This window comes from Phyllobates terribilis, unplaced genomic scaffold, assembly GCF_046119375.1.
Source record: "Phyllobates terribilis strain yellow unplaced genomic scaffold, ASM4611937v1 Scaffold_11__3_contigs__length_659146591, whole genome shotgun sequence".
Classification (NCBI taxonomy): Eukaryota; Metazoa; Chordata; class Amphibia; order Anura; family Dendrobatidae; genus Phyllobates; species Phyllobates terribilis.
In genome coordinates this window covers 107,227,266-107,241,820 of record NW_027362771.1, presented here as the reverse complement: position 1 = coordinate 107,241,820, position 14,555 = coordinate 107,227,266, and positions in this window count along the sequence as shown.

Below are 14,555 nucleotides of genomic sequence, written 5' to 3'. Positions count from 1 at the left end.
CGAGCTGTTCTTCTGAACTGCGCCCTAGAAATGACCTGCCACCCTAAGATGGCTTCCCCTATTTATACTCCTACCAAAGTGCTCCCTCTAACTACTTCCTCCTCCCACACCCACTACCGGTTCCCCCTGCCCCTGGGTTCCCCCCACTCCAGCCAGGGACAGGGCTCAGCAGCTGCGCTCTGCATGTTGCCCCTCCAGCCGGCCTGGAGCAGTGTAGTGTTGGATGCAGGTGTTTTGGGGTTCCGGGCAGCACTCCCTCCTTACCTGAGAGAAGGATACACCACACCTCTGGGTGAGGTGCAGTACCTCTGTGGCGACTGAACCCTCAGGGGCACCAAATTCCCCCCTGGTAAAACACAGCACGTCCGCGGGCTGGAACAAAGCAAAACAGGGATATATTGACATTCAAAAATTTTAAGAATGCATTCCCATATAAGATTATAGAACACAACACTTCTTCCCTTTATGGGAGGCACATCACTTTAACGTTGCAAGCTATATATGTATCAAAACTCTATAAAAAACTTTTCATACATTTCTTGTAACAGGTTACAGTTCATGCTGTAACCAGGTGTCCATTTTACTTCGCAATTGGTGCAACAAGTAGCAGTATGAGGGACCCATCCGCAAACCCTCAACGTAGGCCCTGGGCGTGGCTACAGGGCGTAGGTGATCCTGGAGTTGGACCACGGCTTCCGCCACGCCAAACGAGTTTTTGTTCTGTGATCATGGTTATTAATATAAAACCAATAGGGTGCACTTTAAGAAGTGCTGAACTATTTACAACATCAATGTTCGGCAGTTCACAGTCCCCAGCCTGTATACCCTGACGGGTAATGATAGAAACTCACACTCAAAAACATTATTTTCAACTTTAACTATTGCACCAACACGGGTGAATATTTGCAGTTAGTCCCAACTACTGGCCTAGTAGTGGGGTCCCCGCCTGGGGTACGGCTGATTTTTACCTGACCCAGCCGAGTCATACGGTATGTCCTGCGGAGGGGTGTCCTCGATGACGCGGTACACTTGCAGGGCGTACCACCCGCGTTCCCCGTGGTGACGTGTGTAGGTGACTTTGTCACTGGGGTAGAGATTCCGGTCGGGATGGCCCTCTTCCAGCTCGGGCTCGACATCCCACTGGTTAACGAAAATGTCCCATGCAAAATTGTGATCTCTTATAAAGCCCCACCCAGCCTTCAGATCAAACTTTACCACGACTCCCTCGTCGCGGGGGCTGGGGTGGGCTGACTCTGCCTGTCGGACTTGGGCCTTGGCGGCCTTGTCCCGGGCCTCCATGCGTTCACAGGGCGCCCGCTGAGCAGGCCGCTCCTTCTCCAGTTGCGGGAGCTCCCGCCTGCAGAACTCCTTCCTTTGCAGGGCTTCGGCCTGGGTCTCCCGCGGGAACCCCATCAGGTCCCCCCCCTGGTTGTCCCAGCAAAACTCTACTCCGCTGGTATAGGCAACCGGGGGCGCTGGTGTCGGGAGTAGCATGCTCGGCTGCTGGTCCTCGATGCGGGTGGACCAGTCGAAGACCGGCGCGCTGTACACCCACTCGGGTGCCAGAGGTGGAGGCGCCAGGAAGGAACCCAATAGAAGGCTCCCTGTTTCCGTGCTCGGGAGTGAAGGTTCCGGGAGGGCACTAGGTGGAGGCTCCTCAGGGTCAGCGCCCGAGGGTGGCGGTTCCGGGCTAAGCAGCTGCTCCAGGGAGGGCATGGCGGCATACGGGGAGTGCTGGGGAAAGAGGCCCAGGAGCAGGTCGGCGCTTGCAGCGCCCGGGACAGGGGATTCTCTCCTACCTGCTCCTGTGCTGCATCCGGCCTCCTGGTACTCAGCGGGCTCCGCCGGGGCTGCGGCGCCGCTGCTGGCTTCCGGTGCTGCTTTCCGCCGTGCTGCCATCTAATCTAGCAGCTTGCTCCTCCATCTGGCGACCGCTGCCTGCTGAGCCTGTTCCACTTGCCGACTCAGCTCCAGGACTTCACTTTGGAGGAACTCCGCGTCCTCCGGGGACAACTTTCCAATTTCTCTCTCCTGGGTGAGGGGATTTGAGCAGGCCAGAGGCGGAGGCTTCGTCTTTGCGTCCGTCCATGCTGGCTGCCGGGTGCGGTCTGTCTAGACTGGTTAAGACCACACCCCGTCTCCATTCCTTCTCTCCTCCTCCTCTCTTCTTTCAGGGGCGGTCCCATGGCAATCTGCTGTCGGTCACTCCCTGTGACGGCCTCTCTGCCTTGACGGACACATCTACGCAGACAGTCACTGTTGCAAGGGGCAGGGTACGCTTTTGGCGCCATTCTGGGACCTGGCCCACGATGGGAGGTTCTATACTGTTGTCTTTGATCACGCACATAATGGCGCCCGTTCTTCTGGGGCGGGCGCCACATTGAGTACCATAACACAGTTCTTTCAGCACACTTCACCTGCCGGTACGGGCTGGTCACATATCCTGTTCGTGACGCCAGATCTGACGCGCCCCCAGGGCCGTGGGGTACTCGGCTGCCGGGCCTCTGGTTTCCGGTATGGGGGATATCACGGTGGCTGGCCCGGTCCGTGACCCAGGGCGGTCAGTGCAAAAAGGGGATATTTTTATATGGGATTTTTGGGATTGTTCGTGACGCCACCTGTGGATTGCGGCTAAAGGGATCTGCCGCTGCGGAGCAGTCCTCTGGAGCTGGTGTTACGGCAGCAGGGATGGTGTGGCTCTCCACAGGTAGAGCAAGCTCCAAGGCAGTGTAGGTAAATGGTGGTTGCGCTGGGCATTGTAGTGCAGTGAGGGAAAGGTGGCGCAGATGAAATAATGGACAGAGGCGGTGCGGTGCAGTCATCCGAGTCTTTACTCACCGTTCTTTAGTTCCTCAGGGTGCACTGTCAGTTTACAGCCTCCCGCGTCGCGCTGCGTTCAGCAGGCAGGGGTTCAGTGCTTCCTCAGGTAGATCAGGGGTACCTGGCAGAACACCACTTTCACGTGTTCCTATTTAGACCGTCTTCACACTAGGTCTTTCTCCCTCCTGCCCTGCGCTGCCCACTCTCAATCCCGTTCGGGTGCTCTGAAGTCCCTCCTGTGCGTCGGATCCCGGACCTGCTTGACCCTCCTGGGGATTAGAATGCGGCTTACGATCCCTCTGTCTTCTGACAGATTCGGGGCAAACAGGTGCCTTCCTGCACTCGCCGTACCCCCTAGGATCCCTTCTTATAACGGAGCCTACTCCTTGCTCCCCTCCTGGGCCTCTGACACCGGGCCCTACTTGTGGAGCAGAGCTCCTAATGAGACTCTGCTCCCGGACTGTTCTTCTGAACTGTCCCGAGCTGTTCTTCTGAACTGCTCTCCACTGAACCTATCTCTGATCTGCCATCCTAAGATAGCTTCCCTCTTTTATACTCCTACCAAAGTGCTCCCTCTAACTACTTCCTCCACACACACCCACTACTGGTTCCCCCTACCTCTGGGTTCCCCCCATTCCAGCCAGGGTCAGGGCTCAGCAGCTGCGCTCTGCATATTGCCCCTCCAGCCGGCCTGGAGCAGTGTAGTGTTGAATGCAGGTGTTGGGGTTCCGGGCAGCACTCCCTCCTTACCTGAGAGAAGGAGACACCACACCTCTGGGTGAGGTGCAGTACCTCTGTGGCGACTGAACCCTCAGGGGCGCCACATAGGTTACTGCACTTCTGTGGCAGATCGGTGCACAAGTAGGGTCCAACCCCTGAGCAATAAGAACTTGGCACTCAAGATGGCTCAATAATTTTTGAGAATTTAATAGCAGAAAAAGTAGTACAAAACAAACGTTTCGGTCATTAATGACCTTCCTCAGTGTACAGAAATTTCAGAAGTAGCGCCACTTGGAACCTACTTTTTCTACTATTAAACTCTAAATTTATTGAGTCATCTTGAGTGCCAAGTTCTTCGTCTTATTGTTTTCATTAATAGACAGCTTTTCTATTGTTAATGCTACTTATATTAAAAAAATATATATTTTTTATTGGAAGTTTATAAAAAAAACTTGTGATTGACATTATTCCATGTGACAATAAGTGGCATGTGTGCTGAGGCGGGTGACTCGTGGACTGGAGACGTGCCTGTATGTTCATGTAATCCTTTAAAGTTGCAGCTGGTATGAATACAACTGATAAGAGAAGTGAACTATGAGGACGCTGTCTCCAGACCATGGCACTTGCTATCTCGCAGTGTGTTTGCCTCTGTCTTCTATATTTGCTTAATTTAATTGGGTAGAAATTGATAGGTTGCTCCTGTAATTAAGTTTTAGTTGTAATCCCCAGGGCACAGGTGCTTGTTCCATAAAGCTGCCTGCCAGATAGACTGTCATGAGAAAAGAAAAAGTTAATAGCAAGCAACCAATCTCCCATTTTTAATTACATCTCTTTATTATGATTGATATAAAGGAAGACTACATGAGATTAGTAGTTATTGAAATTATTTATGCCCCAAATAATATCCTTGTAAAAAGCATTTATCAACAGTCACAGTTACAGGTGAGACTGTGATACGTGGTCTAATTTCCTGAAATTATCCTGTTGGGGCTGCTAATGTAAATCCACATATTTCTTTATTCACAAAATTCTTAACAAATCAGAGATGATTCACTAGGAATATTTTTAGAACAGTGGACTCCAATTTCTTGCTGTCATGTAAAATAAGAAAGTCAGATAGTACTCAACCAATCCCTGGCCCATATCCCACCGGTCCTGCGACGGCTCCCTGCCACTGCTCCAGGTTCAGTGTTTTTTCTGCAGCGGTGAAGTAACGTCAACAGCTCACATCACTGCTGCAGCCAGTTAGCTGAACTCAGCTGATGTAGACGGCACTTGCCATAAAGCTCAGTAATTGGTTGCAGCAATGACGTGAGCTGTCGTTGTGATGTCACCACTGCAACCAAAACGTTGACACTGGAGCAATAGCAGGTGAGCTGGCACTGGAGAGGGAAGATATGAGTACTTTCTGGTTTTGATATTGACAAGAAACATTCGGGGTCCACTTTTCTAAAAGTGTAAAATCCATTTAAAGTGAACCTGTCAGCAGGATTTTGCTAAGTAAACTACAGGCAGTGTCATGTTGAGGCTGCTGCACTGATTAATATGATACCTGATGTGAAGAAATCTGTCTTGTGGTTATTGTGTAATCAGTGTTTGCAGTTTTGAGTTAATGATATGCCTGTGCACCGGGGCAGGATTGTAGGCAGGGTGTTATCCTGGTGCTTTAGGCCAGATCACCAAGATAAGACCTGTCCACAGGCCTGACCCGAAGCACAAGTATGTTCCTCATCATAGAGACAGCCAGACAGAGAGAGAGACAACCAGAGACAGGAAGACTGAGAGACAGATACACAGCCAGAGACAGAGAGACAGCCAGAGACCGATATACAGCCAGAAACAGATATACAGCCAGAGACAGATATAAAAAATAAAATCTCTATTTTTTTCAGACTTAAAGGGGCGTTTCGAAAGTAATATTGATTTTCATCCTAAATGTAGTTTTTCTAATATGGTTTAATTAAAAAGTCTCTACTCTTCCCTCTCTAATGAGGGATGTGGCAGTGACTGCAGCCTTTGCCCCCTGATAACATCCCCTTTGAGTATCCCGGCATGCTCTGCGGATTCTCAAACTAAGCGTTATCAAAACGAAAATAGGTAAAAAATTAAAATAAAATAAATCAGTTAGAATAGAGAAGGAAGGGTAGGAAAATCCATAATAGTTTCAGACCACTCCTTTTAGAGACGATTTTTTTATTTTGATCTCTAATTTTATTTTGTGAGTGGGCTTAGTGTGGCGCCCCTGAGGGTTCAGTCGCCACAGAGGTACTAAACCTCACCCAGAGGTGTGGCATCTCCTTCTCTCAGGTAAGGATGGAGTACTGCCCGGGACCCTAACACCTGCACTCAACACTACACTACTCCAGGCCGGCTGGAAGGGCAATATGCACTTCTTCTGCTGCCCTGTCCCTGGCTGGAGTGGGGGCAACCAAAAGTGAGGGGGAACCAAGTAGTGGGTGTGGGTGGAGGATGCAGCCCAGGGGAGCACTTAAAGAATATATATAAAAAGAGAAGCTATCTTAGAAAGAGAATAAGAGTGAGTCAGAAGAGGAGAAGTGAAGGGAGCAGAGGCTCTTCAGGAGCTCTGCTCGGGAGGCAGGCTCGGCCTGTCATGCCTAAGACTGAGAGAGGAGTGGGAGCATGGGAGGAAGGCTCCAGTAACAGAAGGGATCCCAGGGGGTACGGTGAGTGCAGGACGGCACCCGTACGCCCGAATCTGCCAGGCGTCAGTGGGATCAGGCTGCCAGAAGGGAACCTGTCCCTGGACTAGCCGAGTTACTTTAAGTCTCAGCTAGAAAACCGGAGGCTTCTGCACTTTCAAGGTGCAGTTGCCACATCCGCACCTAAGCCGCCGAGAAGGGCACCAAGCCAGGTCCGGGAATTTCAAGTTGCCCAGAGGGATCTCAAGGTACCCGATCGGGACTTTGTGTGGTGGGGCGCAGGGCAGGAGGGAGAGACCCAGCGCGGGAAGTCGGCTAAGAAAGGAACATACAGAGAGGGGTCCCGTTAAGTGCTCTTGAGAAACTTGAGGGAGTGCTGAACCCCTGCCTGGTGAACGCAGCGCGACGTGGGAGACTGTCAGCTATCTAGTGCTACCTGAGGAACCTAAATAACTGTGAGTAAACTCAGATGACTGCACCCCACTGTTTCTGCCAGTTATTTCTACCACGCTATCGCTCCTGCACTACAACGCCCAGCATCACCATCTGCACCTACACTGCCCTGGAGCTGTGCTCTGCCTGTGGAGAGCCGCACCAACCCAGCTGCCCTAACACCTGCTCCAGAGGTCTGCAGCAGCGCTGGTACCCATTACCAGGAACCACAGGTGGCGTCACGAGACAAAACTGTTATTCATCGCTTCAAGCAACAAACCCCTTTTAAAGAGTGACCCCAGGGTACGGGCCCGGGAGCCGACCGCCGTGACATCCCAAGAAGGTAAAGGCCCGGGTACCGAGTTCCCCTATATTCCCCTGGGCGAGTCATTAGTATGAGGGAGTAGACATCCACAGACCATCAAATTTATTATAATCTACACCAGAAACTGGTGTCTATTATGGCAGAAATCTACTCCAGTTTACAGATTTCTGATCATGCTGAGGTGCAGAGGTGAGAAGCTACAATGGACCAAATACAAGGTGGGACGGAGGGCACATGTGAGATGGTTAAACCTTAACTCCTTTTTAACACAGGACAGACAACACAAAAAACAACAAGCTGTATGCGGGAGGGGAGGAAAGGGTTAACCTTTTACACACAGAAGGAGAACAGGAGTTACTGATAGCACACTTGAGCACTGAGGAACAGAGGAGGCCAGGGGCAGAGAATATTTTATGGAGAGCAGGGATTTTATTTGCACTCTGGCTTTTAGGGGGTTAATAGAAACAGTGTTTGTGCAACCCTACATAGCTACCCACAGCTGCAGCACATCTTACCACCTGCTAATTCTTTTGTCCTCAGAGCTTCCCGGTGAACTGTGAATGAACAGCTTGTCGAGGCTGATCTTGTACAGGTGGAGAAGATGGCGTAAAACCCTTGCTGTTATATAGTGTGAAAATTATACTTTATTCTGTGTTTTATCCTCATGTGGGCTGATAGTCAGGGGTTAACTGTAGGGCCAACCCAGAGTTGGGGGAGGAGTAATGGGCACTAGTGTTTTAGTTGCTGGTTTTATAGAGTTAGTCTGGAGAAAGCTGGATAGAAAAAAAGGATACCCTCAGACAGTTTTGTCATCATTAGGTGTGTGTGTGAAGGAGCAGACCTGCAAGGGGGCACAGTAAAACAAGCAATCTACAGTGGTAGCAGTTTTCATCATAGCAGGCAAGTTGGTGCACCTATTCAAGAAGATTTAAAGAATGCCTCACTGCTAGCCAGACCTGGAGGTCTTAGTGAAAGAATACGGGATCAGCCAGGCTGAGACACGTCAGTAAGGATGTAGCTAGTGAGATCTCCCTTACACCATTCACCATCTCCTGTTATGCATATGTTAAGTTCTTTGCAAGTAATGTGATGCCGTCCATAACCACTACGAATGTGCCTCTGTATTGAGCAGAAGAGAAAGTCAAGCAGTCAAACTTTGTTGCTGTTACCCCTTGTATATATGTTTCAACCTCAATGAACAAGAATTTATTTTTTCATATCCGTCTGTTTTCTTTATCGTGAAATTAAAGGGGTCCAGTGCCACACAAATTGTGCCAAAACTTATCCTAAGGATGTCCATAACCAAATTGCAACCACAAAGACACACCCATGGACCCCACTGTAAGGTGTTTTGGGGCGTGGAAGTAGTTGTCAGTCAAATTCCCCCTTATACTCTTATTACTCAGAGGATTGAGCTTCTCCGTCCAATCACAACACTGAGCAGCTCTGTTCTCCTTTCTATACTACTTGCTCCACCAATGATAAACAGTGCTGCCAGGAGCAGAGGTGTGAGCATTCGTACCTACCTATACTTATTATAATTTCTAAAACTATATAATTATAATTTATGCCACACAATAATTGTTGCAAACAAATAAAAAAAACAATGGCAGAATTGCTGGGTTTTTGTTCATCAAGCAAGTTTCTCCCCGCTGCATTCGGTTGTGTGCAGGCGCCGGGCAGAATAATAATGCTGTTAACCTGTAGATTAACCGCATATCTGCAGGTTAACAGTGTTATTTCTGGAGAGAGGTTCCCTTTAAGAAAAAAACAAAACAGAATTGCTGTTTTTTTTCTGATCATTCCACCACCCAAAGAGTATAAAAAAAGTGATAGTAATAAATAGTCATAAAACATATAAAAAAAACCTACTGTATATAAATTTGATATCGCCATAATGGGGTTAACTTATAGAATAAAGTTAATATATTATATTTGTACCACTTGTGAAAGCATACAATTTCAAATGTCAAAAAACAGCAGCAGATTAGCTTTTTTTAAAATTTCTCTCAATAGAGAGTCAATAAAAGTTAAAACATAAATCATATGTACCTCAAAATGGTATTACTGACAAGTACAACTCATCCCACAAGAAGACAATCCTCATACAGCTACATTGAGGAAAAAAATAGTATTATTATGGCTTCTAGTATGTGACAATAAAAAACCCCTTCATCCTAAAAGCCCCAAATGGGTCAGTCCTTAAGAGGTTAAAGGTTAATAATTATTCTTTGACAAAGAACTTAACTGTTAATCAGGAAACATTGTGGATCGGCACCCTTTCTATTCTTCAGTTATGAGCATAGAAATAAATGACACAAAATGTTTTTAAAGAAAAAGGTAATTGATAGAAAAACTCTTCTTAAATAGAATAATAGAAAATTAGGGAATAGAGAAACAGGAACGTTATGACCATTATCTTTAATGACTCGACCATTGAAATGGCTGAAAATTCTATCCTGCTCATTGTTCTTGTTAGAACTTGAGAACTTCCTAGTAGTTAGTGTTACAATGAGGAAGAAGAATGTCCAGTTTAGAAGATGGAAGCTCCAACAGAAGAACCACTCAACCAAGCAGATGAATGGAAGAATTGAGTTTTCTGTTAGTTCTCAGGAATAGATTTCCAAGGTTTTAAGTGGGATCACTGCAAACAAGTTTACTTAAGAAATAAAAATACGGTATATATGCTTATCAAGGCCTAACAGGAGGAAGTGCTGAATCATTTTTTTAATCTATTTATCTATCTAAATATTTAATTATCTCAGAACACTACTTGCCTCAATTCCATAAAAATTGATGACTTTCCCAATACTACAGGATGTTATTATTGTTATTATTATTTATTATTATAGAGCCATTTATTCCATGGCATTTTACATGTGAAAAAGGAGGTATACATGATAAACAACAAGTACAATAATTTGAACAAAAACGAGTCACCGACTGGTACGGGAGGAGCGAGGACCCTGCCCGCGAGGGCTCACAATCTGCAAGGATCTGATAATGTTTGCAGGGGAACTAGTCAACTGCCTCACACTGGAGACTGATGGTTTAGTAATATTTATGGACATCACGAGCCATATTATTTCTGCATAAATTATAAGATGACAAATTTATTTTGCAGATAGCTAAAAAGAAGCAGCTATATATTAAAAACTGTAATTCCTAGACCCTCAGGGTATATACACACGGTCGGTATTGGCAGCACTTTGAACGCAGTATACTTTATGCTGCGTCCAAAGCGCTGCACGCTGGTGAATCCACATAAGTTCACTGAACTATGCAGATTCACTGCAATCAATACTTTGTATTGATCTAATTTCTCTTGCGGAGACTAGTGACTCCGCAAGAGAAATTGACATGCTGCGGTCTGGAAAGACGTGACGCATGTCCATGTCCACAGGTGCACGGAGATTCATAGTGGGCATGGGATTTCTTGAAAGCCCATCCACTATGCTGTAACATCTGGCCGCTGCGGATTGCCTATATTAATTATATTACAGTATCTTGACTATGTTTTGGTAAACAGCTTTAATGCAAAAACTTGTGTCACTGTACTAATATTTCTGGACCTAATTGTATTTAATATATATATATATATATATATATATATATATATATATAATCATACTCTATATGCTGCCAATTGATGAGGGTCCAGGGTCCGGATCCTGACACGCCCACTGATTGGACAAAACACCGTTCTGAAGCTCGCAGCTCCTCAATAGTATTGACTCAATAGTAATTCTAAGGGTGCATACACAGCTCTGTGAGAGTGAGTGTTTGTACCCATGGACTTTCTAATGAGCCTTACACCGCTCTCTGCCCATTGCTCAAGCAGGATATGAAAAATATATTTGTTTATATATTTCATGTACTTTGTTCTTCAAAATGTAAGGTAGAAGAAATACAAGCGCTTCTCACTAAATTAGAATATCATCAAAAAGTTAATTTAATTTCTTCAATACAAAAAGTGAAACTCATATATTATATAGTCACTACAAACAGAGTGATCTATTTCATGTGTTTATTTCTGCTAATGTTGATGATTATGGCTTACAGCCAATGAAAACACAAAAGTCATTATCTCAGTAAATTAGAATAATTAACAAAAAACACATGCAAAGGCTTCCTAAGCGTTTAAAAAGGTCCCTTAGGCTGTGTGTCCACGATGCGTTTTTTAAGCGTTTCCACAGCGGCAATTCCGCTGCAGAAACGCTTAAAAATCGCTTGGTAGAAGGTCTGCCATGGTCCCCAATGATAATCCGCATGTGTAGTGCACATGCTGCGGAAATTTCCGCTGCAGATTATCATTGCGGAAAAAAACGCAGCACTACCAATTATTTTGCGGAAGCGCTGCGTTTTCGCCGCCATTGACTTGCATTGGAACGCATGGAATCTGCATCACTGCATCTGTAGATGCGCATTCCATGCCTTTCAATGTGCGGATGGTACCCAGGTTTGGAAAAGAGGAGACTCTCCTCTGCACCCGGGTACCATAGAACCTGTAAAAAAAAGAATAAAATAAAAAATAAATATTATACTTACCTTCTGATGGCCCCCGTTCTCCTTGTCTCTGCTTGCCGGCAGCTCGCGGTAGACTAAAGGACTTGCGCTGACGTCATTTAGTCATGTGATGGGTCACGCGACCGCTGACATCGGCAGGTCCTTCAGTGTACTGCGAGCTGCTGGCAAGCCAGGGAGCATCGAATAAAGACTCCGGGGGCCATCAGAAGGTAAGTATAATATTTATTTTTTATTTTTTAACATTCTTTCGGTCACACTATATAAATCCATGCAGCCGGCATAGATTTATACAGTACAGACCAAAAGTTTGGACACACCTTCTCGTTTAAAGAGTTTTCTGTATTTTCATGACTATGAAAATTGTACATTCACACTGAAGGCATCAAAACTATGAATTAACACATGAGGAATTATATACTTAACAAAAAAGTGTGAAACAACTGAAAATATGTCTTATATTCTAGGTTTTTCAAAGTAGCCACCTTTTGCTTTGATGACTGCTTTGCACACTCTTGGCATTCTCTTGATGAGCTTAAAGAGGTAGTCACCGGAAATGGTCTTCCAACAATCTTGGAAGTCATTGTCCTGTTGAAAAATAAATGGTGGTCCAACTAAACGCAAACCGGATGGAAAAGCATGCCGCTGCAAGATGCTGTGGTAGCCATGCTGGTTCAGTATGCCTTCAGTTTTGAATAAATCTCCAACAGTGTCACCAGCAAAGCACCCCCACACCATCACACCTCCTCCTCCATGCTTCACGGTGGGAACCAGGCATGTAGAGTCCATCCGTTCACCTTTTCTGCGTCGCACAAAGACACGGTGGTTGGAACCAAAGATCTCAAATTTGGACTTATCAGACCAAAGCACAGATTTCCACTGGTCTAATGTCCATTCCAGGTGTTCTTTAGCCCAGACAAGTCTCTTCTGCTTGTTGCCTGTCCTTAGCAGTGGTTTCCTAGCAGCTATTTTACCATGAAGGCCTGCTGCACAAAGTCTCCTCTTAACAGTTGTTGAAGAGATGTGTCTGCTGCTAGAACTCTGTGTGGCATTGACCTGGTCTCTAATCTGAGCTGCTATTAACCTGCAAATTCTGAGGCTGGTGACTCGGATAAACTTATCCTCAGAAGCAGAGGTAACTCTTGGTCTTCCTTTCCTGGGGCGGTCCACATGTGAGCCAGTTTCTTTGTAGCGCTTGATGGTTTTTGAAACTGCACTTGGGGACACTTTCAAAGTTTGCCCAATTTTTCGGACTGACTGAGCTTCATTTCTTAAAGTAATGATGGCCACTCGTTTTTCTTTACTTTGAATTTGTATTATGGCAAGAAAAAAGCAGCTAACAGTCTATTCAATAGGACTATCAGCAGTGTATCCACCTTACTTCTGCACAACACAACTGATGGTCCCAACCCCATTTATAAGGCAAGAAATCCCACTTATTAACCCTGACAGGGCACACCTGTGAAGTTTAAACCATTTCCAGTCACTACCTCTTGAAGCTAATCAAGAGAATGCCATGAGTGTGCAAAGCAGTCATCAAAGCAAAAGGTGGCTACTTTGAAGAACCTAGAATATAAGACATATTTTCAGTTGTTTCACACTTTTTTGTTAAGTATATAATTCCACATGTGTTAATTCATAGTTTTGATGCCTTCAGTGTGAATGTACAATTTTCAAAAGTCATGAAAATACAGAAAAATCTTTAAATGAGCAGGTGTGTCCAAACTTTTGGTCTGTACTGTATAGTGTGACCAAGTTGTCAAGCACTTTCCAAGTGATGCTAAAATCGGTTGGAAAGCGCTTGACAACCCACATGCAGAAATGCATGTGAAGAACGCTTCACATCTGCATGTCCCTGGCAGGAAAACCGCATGTACAATCCGCATGCGTTTTTTCTGCCAGGGAGATACAGAAACGCTCAGGAAAAAATCCGGAGCATTTCCGCATCGTGGGCACATAGCCTTAGTCTGTTTCAGTAGGCTCCACAATCATGGGGAAGACTGCTGACTTGACAGATGTCCAGAAGGCAGTCATTGACACACTCCACAAGGTCTCAGAGTTCCAATTTTCATTTGGAAATAAAGGTCCCAGAGTCTGGAGGAAGAGTGGAGATGCACACAATCCAAGCTGCTTGAGGTCTAGTGTGAAGTTTCCACAATCAGTGATGGTTTGGGGAGCCATGTCATCTGCTTGTGTAGGTCCACTGTGTTTAATCAAGACCAAAGTCGGCGCAGCCATCTACTAGCAAATTTTAGAGCACTTCATGCTTCCCTCTGCCGACAAACTTATTGGAGATGGAAATTTAATTCTCTAGGACTTGGCACCTGTCCACACTGCCAAAAGTACCAATACCTGGGTTAAAAACAACAGTATCACTCTGCTTGGTTGGCCAGCAAACTCGCCTGATCTTAACCCCATAGTATTGTCGAGGCAGATGAGAGACACCAGACCCAACAATGCAGACGATCTGAAGGCTGCTATCAAAGCAACCTGGGCTTCCATAACACCTCAGCAGTGCCACAGGCTGATTGCCTCCATGCCACGCCGCATTGATGCAGTAATTGATGCAAAAGTAGCCCGACCAAGTATTAAGTGCATTTACTGAACATACATTTCAGTAGACCAACATTTCAGATTTTAAAAACATTTTTCAAACTGTTATAAAGTATTCTAATTTACTGAGATAATGACTTTTGTGTTTTCATTGGCTGTAAGCCATAATCATCAACATTAACAGAAATAAACACTTGAAATAGATCACTCTGTTTGTAATGACTCTATATAATATATGAGTTTCACTTTTTGTATTGAAGAAATTAAATAAATTAACTTTTTGATGACATTCTAATTTAGTGAGATGCACCTGTATTCCCCTATTTGATTAATTTACCTTTATATGAGTTTCACTTTTTGTATTGAAGAAATTAAATAAATTAACTTTTTGATGACATTCTAATTTAGTGAGATGCACCTGTATTCCCCTATTTGATTAATTTATCTTTATATGGTACAGTAGAACAGATTGAAATGAGTGCGACTGAGAGAGAATAATTCAATGGACTATGAGATCAATG